Genomic DNA, 19,474 nt, shown 5'->3' on the forward strand with positions numbered 1-19,474 from the left:
AATGAATTATAACTCAGCACAAAACAGGAACTGGAGTTCATACTACTAGAACAGAAAAAAATCATCACTCAATACTAAGGGTATTTGCACAGAATTGAGGTGTCTCCTGATATGCTACTTAACAGTTGCAAAGGGTGGGGGCACCTGGGTGGCTCATTAAGCATCTGCCTGCGGGTCATGATATCACATCTGCCTCAGGTCATGATATCACAGTCCTGGGATCGAGCCCCCACGTTGGGCTTCTCTCTCTCCCACTCCCCCTGCTTGTGCTCCCTCTCTCACTGTGTCTCTCTCTGTCAAATAAATAAATAAAATCTTTAAAAAAACGAACAAAAAACAGTTGCAAAGGGAAGAGGAACAAAAGAAAAAAAAAACCCACAATTATACAATAGAGATACCAGATTAACACTGTGGGTTATGAAAAATATCACCACCAAAGACGGACAGACGTATCCTGTGGGGGGCGCAGGGGTGGCTCAGTGGGTTAAGCCTCTGCCTTCCGCTCAGGTCATGGTCTCAGGGTCCTGGGATGGAGGCACTCTGCTCAGCGAGGAGCCTGCTTCCCTTCCTCCCTCTCTCCACCTGCCTCTCTGCCTACTTGTGATCTCTGTCTGTCAAATAAATAAATAAAATCTTTCTTTTAAAAAAAAAAGAAGAAGAAGAAGTATCCTGTGGTCCTCCAGATATGGTCCCCCCCAAGAGGCTACATTACTATGCAGTGTGATGGCCTAAAATGCATTACCTCAACCTGATCACAGGGAAAAATCAGATAAAAAATGAACAAGTTTCTATGGCGGGGGGGAGAGTAGAGCATACTCTGTACTTTTCAAAAAATATCATGGTCATAATAGACAAAGAATGGCTAGGTAAACACTCCAGATCAAGAGAAACTAAAGAGGGCGCCTGGGTGGCTCAGTGGGTTAAGCGCTGCCTTCCGCTCAGGTCATGATCTCAGAGTCCTGGAATCGAGTCCCGCGTCGGGCTCTCTGCCGGGCGGAGAGCCTGCTTCCCTCTCTCTCTCTCGGCCTGCCTCTCCATCTACTTGTGATTTCTGTCAAATAAATAAATAAAATCTTAAAAAAAAAAAAAAAAAGAGAAACTAAAGAGACGTCATAAGTAAATGCAATTATCTGACCCTAAAATGAATTCTGCACCAGAATGGGAAATACAGGACATTACTAAGTCAATTAACAACACTGGACTATGAACGGAGAGTATATTACTAATGTAAATTTAGGAAGCTGATAACTACCATGTGAGCAAATAGCCCTCCTCTTATGAAATACACATTGAAGTAAGTACTTTGGGGTCAGGGGGAGGCCATAATGACTGGTCCCGAAAAAAACATGTATATATTGAGAGAAAGAACACAAATGAGGTAAAAAGTTAACAACAGGTAAATCTGGACAAGATCCTACTTTGTGCTATTTTAATTTTTGCAACTTCCTATAAATTTGTGGTTATTTCCAAATAAAAAGCTTTTTTAAAAAGGTGTGAATAGGGGCACCTGGGTGGCTCAGTAGGTTAAAGCCTGTGCCTTTGGCTCAGGTCATGATCCCAGGGTCCTAGGATTGAGCCCCACATCGGGCTCTCTGCTCCGCAGGGAGCCTGCTTCCTCCTCTCTCTCTCTGCCTGCCTCTCTGCCTACTTGTGATCTCTGTCTGTCAAATTAATAAAATCTTAAAAAAAAAAAAGAGGTGTGAGTATGGAGTAGTTTCCCTGACAAGGACATAAGCTCTGTCCTCATCTTATGACACAGTGCTTGACACAAATATTAACTGAAGGAATGAGTAAGTGAGCATCTATGAGAGCATATTACAGAGTTCCCAAATCCAGCCTTTGACTGAGGAAAGCCTTTCTGGAGGAAGTTCCACCTCAGGAAAAACCTCAAGTAGGGGAAGGCAACATGGAAACGCCTCTCTGGAGAAGAAAGCATGGTCCCTCAGGTGTGTGGGGGGCAGAGGTGGGTAAGAATGTTGGCAAGTACACAGAGATCAGGTTAAGCCACTCTCAAAGAGTTTGGATTCTTTCCCAAAGGCTAGGAGAACAACAGAACATGGCTGAAAAGTGGCACCTTAAAAGACCTAAAGTTTGGGGCACCTGGGTGACTCAGGTGGTTAAGTGCCTGTGTCTGGCTCAGGTCATAGTCCCAGGGTCCTGGGACTGAGCCCTGCACTGGGCTCCCAGCTCAGTGGGGAGTCTGCTTCTCCCTTTCTTCCTCTCCCACTCGTTCCCTCTCTCTTGCTTGCTCTCTATCTCAAATAAATAAATAAGATAAAATAAAAAATAAAGGACCTAAAGTGTAAAGGGCTGAAGTAACAAAATAGTACAATAATGCCTTACAATGTCTTTAGCAACTTCCTGGTCGACACAAGTAAAACATATAGGCCTTGGCTGTCTCTACATCAGTGGTCTTCTAGAAACTACTGTTTATACTGTACTGCTGTCTACTCACATATGCAAATATGACCATGCAACTGCCAAACCTGTAGCCAAATGAAGTCTCCTGAGATAACTCAGAATTCAAAATTAAGGAAAACAATTTTCTTTTGAATCTCAGTCATGCCCAACAGGAGCCCAGCATTTCCACAACCTTAGTGTTTTTGTGAGCCTGTCTCCTTAAAAAACGCCTCAGGAAGTCAGACCTCCATACATTATTCTAAGAAGACGGGGAGATGCATAGAACAAGAAAGTTGTCCCCTATGACGACAGCCTCAAAAGGTCGCAGACCTTTCCCAAACATCCCTATCTTCCTTTGATAATCCAGAAAGCCAAAACCTCCGAAGAAACAAAATGTGGCTAGATGTGGTAAGTACAAATTGTCTGATCATTTTCAAAAGAGAAATCTCAATGATTATAAGCAATCACCTCCAGATAACCTAATGGCAGGCTCCTAAAGTTCCAGACTTCAAGCTGGGGAACAAGCAAGCCTCTGGGCAAAAGAGAAAAAAAACAAACCTTTCCCAACCTCCACTTCCCTAGGTGATTACTTACTTAGGTAAAATTATAAGATGCTTACACACATCCTTTGAAATATCCAAATAGCAAAGATTTGTACAAAATCAAAATGTTTTGCATTTTACTTATAGTACGCATACACAGTTTTGTTTCAGCCCCCAAGGAGACTCAGGTTTAACAAAGCCCCCCACCCCCCAAAGGAATGTTGACGGAAGTTTAAGTCAAGTGTGCTCCCATAACAGAGCCCTTCTCCACTAATTCCCCAACCCAGGGTCTGGCAGGACTCAAGGCCACCTACTTGACCAATCTTAAAATGCAACTTGGTAACACGGGTCCCACTTCCAATGACTGCTGCACGCAACTGCCAAATCGTCCCACCTCTTCTCTGTAAAGTGGGTCGAATTATCTCTTCACAGAAATCTCAGGTAAATAAAACACCAACAACCCACTCTTCAAAATCAAGAAATAAAGATAGCAGCTCAACTATGAACTTAGCTAAAATGTATTCTCCACTCAACCCCTTGTTGAAAACTTTTTTTCAAGGGTGCCTGGGTGGCTCAGTGGGTTAAGCCTCTGCCTTCAGCTCAGGTCGTGGTCTCAGGGTCCTGGGATCAAGCCCTATGTGAGGCTCTGCTCCAAGGGGAGCCTGCTTCTCCCTCTCTCTCTTTGCCTGACTCTCTGCCTACTTGTAATCTCTGTCAAGTAAACAAATAAAATCTTGGAAAAAAAAATTATTTTTTCCAAGATTTTATTTATTTGAGAGAGAGAGAAGGAAAGCATATGCTTGCTTTGCAGAGGGCAGAGGGAGAAGCAGGCTCCCGCTGAGCAGGAAGCCCTACGGGGGCCTCGATCCCAGGACCCCAGGATCATGACCTGAGCCAGACAACTGACTAAGCCCCCCAGCTCCCGAGCCTCCAGTTTTCTAAATGCATGGAATTTTGGGTAGCCTATTCAAGTCAAAGTCTCAGCAGTCTGAAGGGCGTTGAAGAGAAGGAAGCAACACTCTTAACGCTCAAGAATGAGATAAACTAATAAACTAAAAAAGCTACCAAAAAATGAGAATTAGCCGGCATGGGAATGGTTAATTTGGGGACACCTGGTAACTTTCCACTTGTTAGAAACCTAATCGGTTCCCTGGTACAAATACACTCTTCTTACATGCCTGTCTTTGATGTCTGGATAATGCAGTTTTACTAGTTCCTCAATTGGACTGAATTACACGGTAAACAAAGACTGTTATAAATCTGAAAACACTGCAAACACTTGGTTTAAAGGAAATAACCCTAAGTGCTTGGTCACAAACACGTTCAACTCTTCTAAGAGGCAGATTAAAAAAAAAAAATAGCTGAGTCACTAAATTTAATGATCTTAAGGCCACAAAGAAAGAGAAAATAGAAGACAAGGCATGTCCAAGACTTCATAAAATCTTTAGTTTCAATCTGACAGGAACTGATGTTCTTAGTGGGCAACAAAGCTATTTAAACAGCAAAATCTGAATGTTCATTCTGATAATTTGCCAATATTAGTCCTTTTAAAACTGAAGAGTTACAGTGGACGGGGGAAAGGACTCTGTAAACAGTCACTACTTTTATCTTTGAGCTCTTCAGAGCTAGTTTTATTAGAAAAACTAAGCCCCAACATTTAGTAGTTTTACACCACAAGTGAACTCCCTCAGAAAACACTTCAGGAGTACCTTCACTTGTTACAAATATATGCTGCACTTACTACAAAACAATGCCAACAGCTGAGAGCTTTTTCAGAACCTGTCACTAGGCTTCCGGAGCTGTTTATTTGACTTGCTTAACCACCATACCAGCTCCCCAAAGAGTGGCTCAACTGGAAGGTACGAGGGTGTTTTCTTTAGGGCAACATTCCCAAGATAGTACACATTTCACAGGACACAGACATGCCACTGTGACCCAACATTACTATGACTGCCAACAGCCCCATCAGGGGGTCTCACCCTCCCACCCCATCCCCATACTCCCAAGAGGAAATGTTTCTCAGCTCTGTGATCTGGAATGTCCCGTAAGACACAGATCCCCTACTATTACCCATAACCAAAACTACCGTCTCTACCTCTGAGAATAGTCGACAAATTCTGAAAACGCATTTAGTTTCAAACAACCATGTACAGAATATCACCAAACAAGCAATACTATATTATATAATAATAAAGGAAATAATTTCATAGGGAGCTGCTAGCAAAAAGGAAATAAAATACTTGTTACCATAATTTTTCTTAATCCCAAAAGAGGAAGAGAATGGAAATATGCATTCTAACTAACAAAGCAAAGAGCATTTTCTAAACCTCCTTAATACCTCATTACTTCTCAACACCTTAAATTTCTGAATGAGTTTTCAAAGCTATGAGTTACCATCAGCAGCTGGTTAAAATGTTTGCATTAAGCAAATACATGATAAGACTCCTACCCACAGGAGAGAGGAAGAGCAAAAGGTGGGGGTTTAACTGGGAAACATCTTCCCTATAAGAAAGACTCCAAAAGGAGAATTTTCTAGTGGAATAGATTTTTCCAAATGAACCAGAAGGATGGAATATAAAAAGTAAGAAGAAAACACAAATCTATGGTCTACTGAACCCCTGAACTTGAACAAGATAGTTTTTCAAAACTACAATGAGATATCACATCATACCTGTCAGAATGACTGAAATAAAAAATGTAAGAAACAACAAGTGTTGTTGAGGATATGGAGAAAAAGGAACCCTCTTGCACTGTTGGTGGGAATGCAATATGGTGTGGCCATTGTGGAAAAATGGTACTGAGGTTTCTCAAAAAATTAAACACAGAAACCTTTCTTATGATCTAGGACTCACACTACTGGCTGTTTACCCCCCAAATAAAAAAAAACACTAATTCAAGAGATACATCCATCTCCATGTATAATATTATTTAAACAGCAAAATTACGGAAACAGTCTAAGTGTCCATCAATAGATGAATGGATAAAAATATGGTGTATACACATGCAAGCGTGCGTGTGTGCGCGCACGCGCGCGCACATACACACACACACACACACACACACACACGTTGCAACAACATGGATAGAGCTAGAGAGTGTAATGCTAAGCAAAATAAGTCAGCCAGAGAAAGGCAAATACCATATGATCTCATTCATATGTGCAATTTAAGAAACAAAAGAGCAAAGGAAAAATCAAGAAACAGACTCTTAACCAGAGATCGAACTGATGGTTACCAGAGAGGAAGTGAGTGGGGGATATGGGAAATAGGGGATGAGGATTAAAGAGAACACACTCATAGGGGCATGTGAGTGGCTCAGTCAGTTGAGCATCCAACTCTTTTTTTTTTAAGATTTTTATTTATTCGCAATTGAGGGACAGAGAGAGAGCACTAGTAGGGGAAGGGGCAGAGGGAGAAGGAAAAGCAGCATCCTTTACTGAGCAGGGAGCCTCACATGGGGCTCGATTCCAGGACGTTGGGGAACGTGATCTGAGCCCAAGGCAGATGCTTAACCAACTGAGCCACCCAGGTGCTCTGGGCATCCAACTCTTGGTTTTGGCTCAGGTCATGATCTCAAGGTCATGAAATGGAGCCCCACGTTGAGCTCCACATTCAGCATGGAGTCTGCTGGAGATTCTTCCTCCCTCTCCCTCTGCCCCTCCCACTTGTGCTTGCTTTCTCCCTCTCAAATAAATAAATCAATCTTAAAAGGGGGGGGGCACCTGGGAGGCTCAGCTGGTTGAGTGGCTGCCTTCAGCTTGGGTCATGATCCCAGCACCCTGAGACCGAGCCCCACGTCAGGCTCCCTGCTCAGCGGGGAGCCTGCTTCTCCCTCTGCCTGCTGCTCCCCCTGCTTGTGCTTGCTCTCTCCCCATCTCTCTCTCTTTGCCAAACAAATAAATAAAATACTTTTTTTCCAAATAAATAAAATCTTTAAAAAAAAAGTATCACTTATCATGATGAAATAAAATGATTTTAAAAACCTAAGGCAGTCTTTAAAAACTCAAATGTTAAAAAAATAATAATAAAAAAACAAACTCAAATGTTTCCATTTTTATAATAATAAATGTTAGAGTGAATTCTCAGGGTTTTTTCCTTTAAAAGCTTTAGACAAGAGTGCCTGGGTGGCTCAGTTGGTTAAACATATGAACCTTGATCTCAATGTCACGAGTTCAAGCCCCCACAAAAATAAAGAAAGAAAATAAAGAAAAGCTTTAGATAAATCAGAGAAGAAAAGTCTGAAGTCAAGTCCAAGGTCTTTATTCAACCAATTCATTTATCTGTGCAATTCACATAAACTTACAGACCCTTAAAGTTAGTGATGTATACAAATGTTGTGTTGTGGTATTTAGCTACACAAAGAAAATATAACCTTCATGAATCTGACATAGAGGAGGAAGTCTTTGTTTCCTCTGTGATTTCTTTTGGAATGTGAAACAGTGCCCTTAATTCTGCTCATCTCTTTACCACACGAGGAGTGTCTTATGAAATGACTACCTCAAACTCAACAAGAACAACACAGCCTCCAATACTGAATACAAAAGAAAGATAGCCAATTCATGGCCCGAGTGACACAGCAGCTAAATTCTCTCCTTCTTTTATAATATTTCAGAGGGGTTAACCATTTTTTATTACTTGAGTCTCTAATCTCTAGACCTGAGAACTGAACTACCCATCAATCATATCATTTTTGGAACTAAGACAATGCAAAGAAACAAAGAAGAAACCGAGCACTGTCCTTGCTGATGAGGATCTTACCATTTCCCACAGATGCAGTATTTTTACTTAGAAAAAAGAAATACTAAGCCACAAGACAATCAAGGGCATAGACCATTCCCTGGTTTCCAGAGAAAGGAAAAGAAGATCATTCAGATCTAAGGTGGTTAAGGGAAGGTATCAAAGCAGAAGTGAATCGGTACACAGAAGACTGGCAGGGCTTGGAGATGACCCAGGCACTGTAAAGACCAGAATGGGCAAGAATAATGGTGACCAAAATGGAAAAGCACTGGAAACAGTGAGGACAGACTGACTGGAATGACTTTCATGCACAGGAGGCAGAAAACAAAGAGGAGCAGCCAGGGCTCGGACGATGAGCAGACCATACTCTCATTTTTGAGAGCCTGGTATGACAGCTATCTTTGGGCCCACCAGTGTTATTTACCATCCATCATGCCATTACTTTAACTCCTCATCCAGCAAACTAACACCGGCTAAGGAGCTGATCATCTAACATTAAAAGAAAACTCCACCTGAATATGGCAAATTTTATTTCTACTCAGTCCAATGCAAATTCAAATAGTAAAATGAGGAAGGGGGCAGAAAAACATAGATTTATAAAGGAAGCAATTTTGGGCAAATATTTAAAATAGCCCTGGAGGTTGCTCCCACTAGTACAGGCTACTCACACCTATTTCTGTTTACGGCAGGAGGGAGGATTTCCTCATCATGGCAGAATGAATCTTGCTACATCCCCAGGGCTCTGGGTACAGGAAATCTCTGAAATGGGTCATCTGGATCTTTGGAAAGACTGATTTAAGTGTTTAACCATCTGGTCTTGAAACATATAATCTCGTGCACTGGACAGGCTATTCTTGGACACTGGGTATGTATAGGCATTAAGCTCTCACCATACCCTGTGCAAACCCAATGGAAAGCACTCTCCAGAGAGTCCCAATGAGAAAAATCAAAAGCCAACTTAAAGGACTGATGTTGTAGATGTCTGTTTTTAAAATAATCTGGCCTAAAGTTAACTTTTAGAAGAGCAGCTGTGAAAGATTCTCCACCATTCCATTTGTAATTTTTGTAAATGTCTCTTCCTGTTCCTCTCAACTTTTTCTTCCCTAGCCCTGGTAAAGGCACCTCTGAATTCCTGGGTAAAAAAACAAAACAAAACAAAACAGAACTCTGCTGCTACCTTACCATCCTAGCTGGCCCACACTGAATAAAGCAAGCAGCCCATTTTTCATCCTGACACAGTTCTCATGCTTTGAGGTGTGCAGAACTCTACAAGCAGGTCCCAAAGAAATAAAACTTCTAAGCCGAGTTATTCACATCATGAAATCAGATTCCCCTGGTGAATGAAGGGGGCTGCTTTCAGCAAAAGCACTTCCTTAAACTTTATCCTCCTCAGCAGGTTTCTACCAGGTACCTCTGGAGTTCTAATCAAGCTATCTGATCAAAGCAACTATAAACAAAGACAAAACCGAATGCTGAGAAATCTTTCTCACTGATGCAGCATTTCTCCGGGTTACCTATACTAAGAAAAACAACAACAACGAAACAGGATTTCTGATACACTGTAAAAATAATCCAAGCCAAAGGAAATGCAAAACCAAGGCCGATGCACTCCAATAAGCCTCCCGGATCACAGCCTATTTACCATTAATACAGTCAGCGCAGATTCTTACCAAACCAAGAGACAAAAACAAAGCCAAGTCTTACCTTTGAATTTCCTGGTATTCAAATCAATCTTATACTATTTTTGAAATGGTAAAGAAAACCTGTAAAATTAATTCAGCAGTTGCTTCTGAGCACTTATGATCTATTCAGGGTTTTTTTTTTTGTATTTTTTTTAAACTTCTCAACAGAAAATTTTTTTAAAACAATGTTTTACATAAACATTTCTCTGAATACGCAGGAGTGGAGGCACTGTCCAGCCAAACGTGCCTTGCAAACAGAGGACAGTGCTGAAGAAACAGCATTTTTCTGTCAACTGGGGAAAACAGGTCAGCTCATTTTCAAGTTCACAGTAAGCCTTACTATTCTATTCCCCTGATGGCACTCTTAAGATGACATGAGGATTTCAGGCCACTATTTCTAATTATTCCTCACTACTCATTTGCACTACTCTATAAACCTCCAGTCCTGAAACAGGCTACTGTAAGTAATAAAAGTCCTACCACAGGCATAAACATTAAAAAAAAAAAAAAAAAAAGTTGGGCGCCTGGGTGGCTCAGTGGGTTAAGCTGCTGCCTTCGGCTCGGGTCATGATCTCAGGGTCCTGGGATCGAGTCCTGCATCGGGCTCTCTGCTCAGCAGGGAGCCTGCTTCCCCCCCCCCTCTCTCTGCCTGCCTCTCCATCTACTTGTGATTTCTCTCTGTCAAATAAATAAATAAAATCTTAAAAAAAAAAAAGTTTTATTTTACCTAATAAACCTGTACTGAAGATAAGAACAGTGTTCACAAAGAAAGGGAAGAAACAAAACCAACTTCTAAATCCAGCAAATTTTGATAAGGCATAATTTGGATCCACAGATTAAAGAACTTAGGACTCACAATAGCAAAATCAATTCTCCTACCCATCCATCTTTTCCACTTTCTGGTCTCCACATTTACTTACATACTTGCCTTATTTCAAATGAAGGTTTAAGGGGCACCTGGGTGGCTCAGTGGGTTAAAGCCTCTGCCTTCAGCTCAGGTTATGATCTCAGGGTCCTGGGATAGAACCCCGTGTTGGGCTCTCTGCTCAGCAGGGAGCCTGCTTCTCCTCTGTCTCTGCCTGGTGCTCTGCCTACTTGTGATCTCTCTCTCTGTGTCAAATAAATATATAAATAAATAAATCCATCTTAAAAAAAAAAATCCTATCAAATGAAGGTTTAAAAAAAAAAGTCTGACAAGGATGAAAAAATTAACACAAGAAAGAACATGCAAAAGAGTCCAGAATCAGCACAAAACTGTGCCCTAAGCTCAATTAATGATATTTGAAAATCTGCTAAATTGTGGGGTTTGCCTGTCTTCTAGAAGAGATGAATATTTGAATTAATATGTATAAAACAAACCGGATTTTCTAAATGAAAAGATGTTACATGTAGACACTTAATAATAAAAATGTTATTAAGGAAAATATTATTATATAATAATAATATTACATATTACTATAATATTATTTTTCCTATTCAAATATTTATCAACTCAATATTTGAAAAGCATCTTTCAGGTCCCTACTTTGAGACTACTTAAGGAGATATGGTGGAAAAAGGATACAAGCAGAGCTTCTATTTCTTGACTTGGGTGGCTTAGGGTAGTCACTTCGTAATTGTTCATACTGTGCATGCTTTATACACTTTTCTCTACGTTTTTTTAAAAGCACACAAATCATAAATACATACAGACATTCATACATACATCAAGGCACACAAAACAGAGAAATGAAGAAGCCGGGCTGTGAGCATGGCCCACTCTCAACGACTCTGAGCCACCACGGCAGTACAATACACTCCCCCGCTTCTACACTAGGCCTCCGCCTGCCTTCACGTCAAACAGGTGACTCTAATCCTCACTGTAGCAAGCCAGAGGAAATGCTGAGAAGCAATGCCCTGGGGGGCCCCAGATAGAACTGGCAGTTCTTCAGGGCCATGGAGAAGGCTGAACAGGTGACACATCAGACCTTCCAGCCTTAATCAGAGCAACTCAATTTGATCTGTTTTATATACTGGGATCCCACATTAAAAAATTTTTTTTTCTTTTTAAGTTCTATGGGCTTTTACAAAAGCTCAGAAAACTTCATTATTCTTTTTTTTTTTTTTTTTTTTTTTTTTAAAGATTTTATTTATTTATTTGACAGAGAGAAATCACAAGTAGTCCGAGAGGCAGGCAGAGAGAGAGAGAGAGGGAAGCAGGCTCCCTGCTGAGCAGAGAGCCCGATGTGGGACTCGATCCCAGGACCCTGAGATCATGACCTGAGCCGAAGGCAGCGGTTTAACCCACTGAGCCACCCAGGCGCCCAAAACTTCATTATTCTTAAAGCCATTTAATGATCAGGGATTTGGTGGACTGATTCCCCAGATTTTGCCAAGAGACAAGAGAGTCAAAAGGAGCCTCCTTCTCTGTCCCTCAAGCCCTTTCTTCTCTTCCTCACATTTAGGAAACTCATCTAGATTAGTTGACTACAGAGATAAAGAAAAAAGAAACAACTTAGTGAGAGAGGGAGCCCGCAGGTGTCCCACACCTTTGTCCCCCAGGCCCTGTCTTCCCACTGTATTGTGCTGCCCCGGCCAGAGGACACAAGGCATGTATGGCGGGAGAGGCTGGGGGCCAATCTGTTGAGGACACTGTCACACTAAGGAGGGTCTGGACTTCATCCTGAGGAAGCCCCAGGATTCTGGGCAAGAATGGCACGGTCAGGTCTGGGTTGAGAGGAGGGAACTCTGACAGCAATCCACACCTCCTCACCCTTCCTCCATACTATGTCTGCTGTCTGACCCCCACCCTAGTGGGTAAATGCTTCCCGTGTAAAGGCCACTTCAAGCCTGGTCATAATAAGCACTGTGAAAAACAATTGCTCACGAATGGAAACGCTGACACAGTGGTGGTGTAAGATGCCCCTTTGAAAAGCCTTGTCAGGGCCCAGTCTTTGTAATTTAGTGGTGGCTCACAGGAAGCGCCTGAGAGCCAGATTCTTTCTGACTGTGCTCAAGGCCATAATTTCCTTCCCATACTTAAACCAATGACCCTGTGTCTCACTGTCAAGGGAGTCTGCCAAAGGGAAAGGCAGATAAATAAGCAGCAAAATCTGAAGAAAACTGGCCCATTTGAAAAAAATTCCTAAGATTCTTCTTGGGGAGTAACAACAAAAGGATTTCTAAATGAACTGATCTGTTTCTCCAAATGAAAGCCCCTTGAAGGCAGAGCTGGGGAAAGCTGGCAGCCAGCCGGTTCAGGTGCCAGATGCTGAGGGAAGGAAGTCAGTCACAGAAGCTCCGGTCAGACCGGTGTGCTAAAGCAGGGCCTCCCTCCCACCCGGCTCTCACCACCGTTTCTACAAACCACTCTCAGTCATCAGATTAATCAAGATCCTAAAATCAAAATGGGGGGGGGGGCGCCTGGGTGGCTCAGTGGGTTAAAGCCTCTGCTCAGGTCATGATCCCAGGGTCCTGGGATAGAGCCCCGCATCAGGCTCTCTGCTCTGCAGGGAGCCTGCTTCCTCCTCCTCTCTCTCTCTGCCTGCCTCTCTGCCTACCTGTGATCTGTCAAATAAATAAATAAATAAATAAATAAAATCTTAAAAAAAAAAATCAAAATGGGAAGGGGACAATGAGGAATAACATGATGCCAGTATGCACTCCAGCTACGATCTCCGCCCTCCCCATAAGCATATTCTCACGAGCTTCTGCTACATGTTCTGTATAGTACCTATCTACCACTCATTACTTCAAGATAAATTTCAAACTATAAAAGTAACATGTTCTGTCGGGGAGCCCAAAAATAACTGAGAAAACACTCGTGATCACCTAAGGAATTTAATAAGTGGCATTTTCTGTAAAATGCTAGCTTCATGATTTTCCCTTAGATAACAGACCAGAATAGTAACTAGTTCCTCCTTATCAACCACCATTCCTTGAAAGTCCTTAGCCAGTAATTTTCATGAAGATCAGTGAGTCACCTCTTATCACTACTGTGGCCCTCAGACTTAAGGAAAACAGACCCAGCCTACTCTTCCATGACAGCTGTCCCACTAGAGGAAATCACCTTGACCTCATATATTTGGCTGCTGTTCAGAAAACCATGTCTGAGTTAAAATTCTCAAAAATACACTCATATTAGGTAATAACATACTTTTCTCAGTTACAGATGCACAGAATGCCTGCCCTATTTCATCCCAACAGAAACCCACACACTGTCCCCCTCAACGACCTTACCTCCTACTCCCCAGGCTGCATGTGGTCCTGAGGAACATACTGCAGGTACATTCTTTTGAAAAGTCTTAAAATCAAAGTACAATAAATAGATATTCCTGATTTCTAATTCACATTAGAAAGAATGGAATAGAGAAGTACCCCCACTTTTATAAAACCTTATCAGCAGACTGATTTTGATGACCCATGGCATCGACTATGTTAAAATCTAAAATGAAAATGTTTACCACCTGGCTAATGTGACTACAGGAGGAAGAGAAGATTAGTGATGAATGAACATGATTCAGCTCCGCTCCTTTCACTTCTGTGCACATCTTCCCAATTCCTCAGAACACTCACCTGCTTCAGTATCCATCTGTTATTTTGGCTTTCTGTTCAGAGAGCCCACTGGGTAAAGGGGCTTAATTTTGTCCATAGAAGGACAATCCCTCTGGCTATCAAACCCCCTCAAGAGTGTCGGGGTCTGGGGGCACCTGGGTGGCTCAGATAGTTAAGCGTCTACCTTCTGCCCAGGTCAGGACAAGGAGTCCTGAGATCAAGCCCCGCATGGGGCTCCCTGCTTAGCGGGGAGCCTGCTTCCAGCCTCTATCTGCCTGCCTCTGCCTACGTGTGATCTCAGTCTCTCTCTCTCTCTCACTCTGTCAAAAAAAAAAAAAAAAAAAAAAGAGTGTCGGGTTCCACCTGTAAACTTACAGACGCTATCTACACCACAGTGCCCTATCTAGACCACCAGTGCTTCTTTTCCGTCTTCTCCACAGGGACACCCTGGGTCACATGTGGATGAAGAGACCATATGCCTTTTCCTGAGCCCTTCTGCCCAGGGAAAAATCACACCCCGTAAGATGGGAGCTCTCCTACTGCTGCCATTGCTGCTTTCTTCTTTTTGGAAAGGGGAGGGTTGTTTTGTGTTAATTAGTCAATCCTTGAATTTTTTTTTTTAAGATTTTTATTTATTTGACAGAGCTCACAAGTAGGCAGAGAGGCAGGCAGAGAAAGAGGAGGAAGCAGGCTCCCTGCGGAACAGAGAGCCCAATGTGGGGCTCAATCCCAGGACCCCCGGGATCATGACCTGAGCCGAAGGCAGAGGCTTACCCCACTGAGCCACCCAGGCGCCCCAATCCTTGAATTTATATACTCTTCCACTGTCTCATTTAATATACTGGAGTGGACCATTTCAAAGACAGCCATTAAAATATATGTATCATGGCCTGTCAAATCTTGTAACTACATGAATTCAAAACTTGGGCTACTGATTGAATTTTTTGTACTGACTATGTAATGGAAAGCCCAATGCAACCATGAGAGGTGGAAGCCCCGTCAGGAGCAATCAAAAGGCAACTGAGCTTGAAAGCTATACGTCCACATTCCACACTGGTAAGGATGCAATAAGCAGATGGCAAGGATGGTGCTGGAATGTGTTCGAAATACAGCCTTCTCACACCCACTTTCCATTCCCCCTCCAAAACCTGTATCCCTACGGGTGCAAACCTCACTCTACAATCTAAGACAGTAAGGCCAGTGTTGTCTGGAGTCACTAGGTTTTATGTGTGCTTGCTTCTAATTAAAGAGCATTCGATTTTAAGAACTTAATAAAAAGGCTATAAACCTGTATCATTCCACAAGAATGCCAAGAATGGTAAGTAACCAACTAATATTCTTCCGAAGTGACCTTTATTAAGGGCTGCCTCTACGACTTTGCCAACTAACATGTCAAGAGGCAGTAACATTCCTATCACAGGCTACTCCCATTTTAAAAAGCACAGGCCAAGTGAAAAGGCCTTCTTCAAGTAACCAAAGCAACTCAAAACTGTAGGGTTTGAGTACTAGTACAAACAATTTGAAAAGTGGCAAAATCAAAGTTTAAAAAGCCACTTACAGTGCCAACAAATGATTCCAAAGAATTCTGAGAAAGGTAATATTAACATTTTAGTGGTAGAACACCTGGAGAGAAGCCAAGAGGCCTGGACTTTCTCCCTAACTGGGTCATTAAATCTTGCAGGGGGTGGCAGGGACACACACACAGATCCAAACTAGTTAAATGGCATCTCACAGCCAAGTTATCCTGACAGCTTTCATCTGTCAGCAGGATCACCACACAATGATGTTCTTCAAGGAGACAGGTAGGTCTCTTGGGGCTAATGATAACTTAAGTGCACTGCAACCATAGTCAGACTGATAACAATCAATCCCCACCCCCGGAACAGGCATTCAAATTCAACAGCTGAGAGAGGGTGGATCTGCTGCCAGACAAGCTAGATCACAGGGATCCTCACAGCCTCAAGTGTTCCTTCCCACTCTATGCTTGCTTTCTGCCTCTGTAGAACAGCAAAAGATCTTCTTAAAGTATAGATCTGCTCTTGTCAATCCCTCCTTACAACCACTCAGAGCTTCCCTCTGCCCTTCTGCTAAATCCACAAATTCTTTTTTTTTTTTTAAAGATTTTATTTATTTATTTGTCAGGCATAGAGGGAGAGCGAGCAAGTGAGCACAGGCAGACAGAGAGGCAGGCAGAGGCAGAGGGAGAAGCAGGCTCCCTGCCGAGCAAGGAGCCCGATGCGGGACTCGATCCCAGGATGCTGGGATCATGACCTGAGCCGAAGGCAGCCGCTTAACCAACTGAGCCACCCAGGCGTCCCTAAATCCACAAATTCTTATACATCCCCAAATGTGATCTCATCTCCACCATTCTACCTTTTCTCACCAGACTCTCACTAGATTGTAGCCTTCCTTCAGTTCTCTGGATGACCCCCATTCATTCCTTCTCATTCACTCATTCAACAAAAAATTACTGGTTTTGTAAATTACCTACTATTGTGCCAAGCACTGCCCTACACACTGGGGATACAGCAATGAGCAAGACACAAAGATCCTTGCTCACACTCTAGCAAGGGGAAAAGACAATCAGAAAACAAAAAAGTGAGTTAATCATGTGGGAATCTGGAAGAAGATTGTTCCAGGGAAGGAAAACATAACTGCAAAGGCTCTGGGGTCAAGTAATAGTTTTCATGTGTTTCTTGCTAAGTAATAACTTAACTCCAAGAAGATGAGGCTCTAATGTCTCAGCTTTAATAATGTCTAAATCTATTCAGCTTTCTATCCAACCTCAGCACTGGACTTAGTACCTGGCTCAGTAATTATCTGCTAAATGGGTAAGTGAATCAGTGTCTAAAGAAAAAAGTCCCCCCTCAAATCCCCCCCAAAACTCAAAAAACCCCAGAACAAACAAACAAAAAAACCCCAACCAAACAAAAGCCAAAAAGGTGTCCCCAAGTAATAGAATTGTTACCTCAAGTTATCAGGGCCCCTGCAGACATTACACAGGTTTCAAACTTACTAGTAGAGCTCATGATCAAAGTGAATTTAGTGCCACTTCAAGAGATATCCTAATAATAACATGCGTCTTATCAAGGCATCACCCAGAAAGAAGTAAAAGCATTAAAATTGGGAACAACAACCTTCAAAGATAAAAGTAATCGAGATATTAAAACTATGAGAAAACCTGAATTATTTACTCCAAGGGTATGTCCCAACCCACTGACAGTTATGCTAGTTAAAAGCTTATCTCGGATGGATTGTTTCCCTCCAACCTCACTACCACAGCCTTGGTCATGCCCTTTTCTTGCAAAGCCTGGACTATGGGGACTTTCCTCACTGGTCTCTCCCAGGTCCAAGCAGTACGTACCGTGCTGTGTTAATTTTAATACAGTTTCTGTTGCAACATTTCTACCCCAATTTGACTCCAACCTACCTCTTCAACCTTATTTCTAACTGTCCCTCAGCAAGAACTCCATGCTCCGTCCAGATCAACTGTCCCCTGAACACGCCTTGCACACTCCCGTTCCCAAACCTCTACTCTGGCTCTACCCTCATCTGAAATAGCATCACTCATCTCCCCTTTCCCAACTTTATCAATTTAGGACAAGCCTTCTCCGCCCACCTCCACTATGACACGTTCATCCTCCCCAAGCAGTTTCTGCATTCATTTGGCCACACCTGTTCTTTCTCCGCCCTGCTCTGTATCACCAAATTAAAAGCCTGCAAACTACCTTTCCCAGACACCTTTGCCAGCTGGCTTTCACTGAGGTTCTGCCAAAGGCTGGAGACTGGGTGGCAGGAGAGGGATACGACACTCCTCCACAGATGGTCTGTCTGAAGCCGCAGAGCAACTGTGGAGGACCGCGGGCAACAGCACACACGGCAAGTTCTGGCACCATGAGGCGCCATCAGCCTAGGGCTGGGTCTGGGGTCCCGCAGAAGTGTGGAGGTCAACCGCAGCAGCAGGCCAGCGGCTCTGGTCGCCGAAGCTCCAGCCACAAGGCAGCTGGCTTCCTGATCTCTGTGTAACAAGCCCCTTCTCCCTGCTGCTTCTCCACACACAGCCCCTCTTTTCCTCCTTTTGCTCTCCCACCCTTCCAATACCTCTGGAACAAACTGCTTGCATGTAAATCCCACTCTGCTTGAAGCACCTAGAGCGGTGTTTCCATTTCCCTGACTGGACAGTACAGACACAACAGCAGATGAGGAGGAAATAAAAACAGCGGCACCAACCATGACGACAGGGGAAACGCAGAGCGGCAGAAGAAGACTACCAGTCAGGAAAAAATCCCACACAATGAAGTCCTACAACACATCTCCCTGGGTACATGACAATGTACTTTTTAAGAAAATCTCTATATTCTCAGCATGTACTGATATTACCTTTTTCTCCTTTCTTTTTGTTACTTTTTTAAAAAAAGATTATTAGCGCACCTAGGTGGCTCAGTGGGTTAAGCCTCTGCCTTCAGCTCAGGTCATGATCTCAGGATCCTGGGATCGAGCCCCGCATCAGGCTCTCTGTTCAGCGGGGAGCCTGCTTTCCCCTCTCTCTCTGCCTGCCTCTCTGCCTACTTGTGATCTCTCTCTCTGTCAAATAAATAAATTTAATTTAAAATCTTTAATAAAAAAATAAAAAAGATTATTAGGTTGAGAGAGAGAGAGAAAGAGTGAGCATAAGCAGGGGAGCAGCAGGCAGAGAGAGAAGGCAGACTCCCCGTTGAGCAGGAAGCCTAAAGTGGGACTCGATCCCAGGACCCTGGAATCATGACCTGAGCAGAGTGCAGACCCCAATGAGCCACCCAGGCGCCCCTACAATGCACTTTTTGAGTTCTAAAGACTAAGATGTTAGTTTCACTGTACATTCAGCTATATATGTATGTGTGTATGTGTATACATGTATACACACACATTACATATATATTTGTGTTTTTTCAAGAGGAAGTCGATATTGCATCTCTCTTTGACTAACCAAGTTTCTACAGAATAGGGAGAAGCCTTCCAAGCGTTTCCTTCTGTCTCCCCAGCACCTCACACATAGGAGGTACTTCTTAGGAATGTGGCGTCTTGACTGAGGACTGCTAGAATGCTTTGGAAGTCATGCAGATTGGGGGATGAAGGCCAAGCAGATAGTCAGTCTCATTCTAAAAAGCAACTTGAAAACAAATCTCATCCAAAGTCCTGAACAGAAAAATTCTGAATCTTTATCAGTCCTGACATGCAGCTATTAAGGAGGGAGAGACAGAGGAGTTCCCCAGGCACACAGGGCAGGGATTTTCACCTCTGCCTTGACAAAGCCATGCTAGCTCTATACTTCTGAGGAAGGCCTCCATTTTTTTTGGTTAAAGATCTAGCCTGAGGGGTGCCTGGGTGGCTCAGTAGGTTAAGCCTCTGCCTTCGGCTCAGGTCATGATCTCAGGGTCTGGGGATCAGGCCGTGTCAGAGCTGTCTGCTCAGCAGGGAGCCTGCGTCCCTCTTCCCTCCCCTCCACGCCTGCCTTTCTGCCTACTTGTGATCTCAGTCTGTAAAAAAAAAAAAAAAAAAAATCTTAAAAAAAAAAAAAAAGATCTAGCCTGAAAATCCCATT

General features: G+C 43.0%; 1 protein-coding gene and 1 long non-coding RNA gene across 2 annotated transcripts in view; one reads left to right on the plus strand and one right to left on the minus strand.

Moving 5' to 3' along the window:
* The window catches only part of ARHGAP35 (Rho GTPase activating protein 35), a 125,435-nt gene that overhangs the window by 79,182 nt on the left and 26,779 nt on the right, over nucleotides 1-19,474 (minus strand). The window lies entirely within an intron of this gene.
* The window catches only part of LOC309853009, an 83,703-nt gene that overhangs the window by 28,920 nt on the left and 35,309 nt on the right, over nucleotides 1-19,474 (plus strand). The window lies entirely within an intron of this gene.

Source organism: Mustela nivalis (assembly GCF_964662115.1).
Source record: "Mustela nivalis genome assembly, chromosome: 18".
NCBI lineage: Eukaryota > Metazoa > Chordata > Mammalia > Carnivora > Mustelidae > Mustela > Mustela nivalis.